Here is a 761-nt window from a genome sequence, read left to right as displayed (position 1 = left end):
GAGAGAGAGAGAGAATGGAGTGAATGACACGATCTGTAATTTTGTTAAAATTCTGGGTATTATGGTCACTATATATTTAGAATTTGGATTATGCTTGATGTTGTATTGTTTTGGGTTTAGGCTTCCGTCCTTATTTGTATAAATCTTTTGAAAATTAGGTTTTCTATGTTTTGCAACTGTTTATAGTAGTGAGATGTCATTTACTGATTAAAACAATGCTTAAATGTCAAATAGTGGACCTCAAATCAACCTATCATGTCAATTTTATACTTAAAATAATACATTGCCTATCATTCTTACTCTCAACCGTTGCATACAAAATGTGAAGGCAAAGCAATTCATTCTTCATATGAATAGTATATGCCCTTGCACAAATTCAACCTATAGGCACATACTGCTGCATATGCTCTTAGTGCTATCATCCATGACATCAAAGGCACTCTCAGTGAAGTTAATGCTTTCACTCTGCAATACACCCTAAGGCAAGCCAACATGGTTGCACATAGACTAGCAGGTTTTGGCTTTGCAACAATGAGGCTAGTGATAACAATACTACCGCAGAATGGTTCTCTCATGCTCCAAAATTCTTACCAGATGCTCATTATGTACGATTCAAATTATATTTCATAATAACGTCTCTTTTATTCAACAACAACAAAAAAAGAGATAGTAGTTTTAACTTCCCAATATTATTATTCACATCAAGTATGGGAAACCATTTCTTTCTCTCTTTTTTTGGTATGAGGGAAACCATTTCAATA

Source organism: Fragaria vesca, linkage group LG3 (genome assembly GCF_000184155.1).
Source record: "Fragaria vesca subsp. vesca linkage group LG3, FraVesHawaii_1.0, whole genome shotgun sequence".
NCBI classification, from domain to species: domain Eukaryota; kingdom Viridiplantae; phylum Streptophyta; class Magnoliopsida; order Rosales; family Rosaceae; genus Fragaria; species Fragaria vesca.
Note: the sequence above shows the minus strand (reverse complement) of the source record.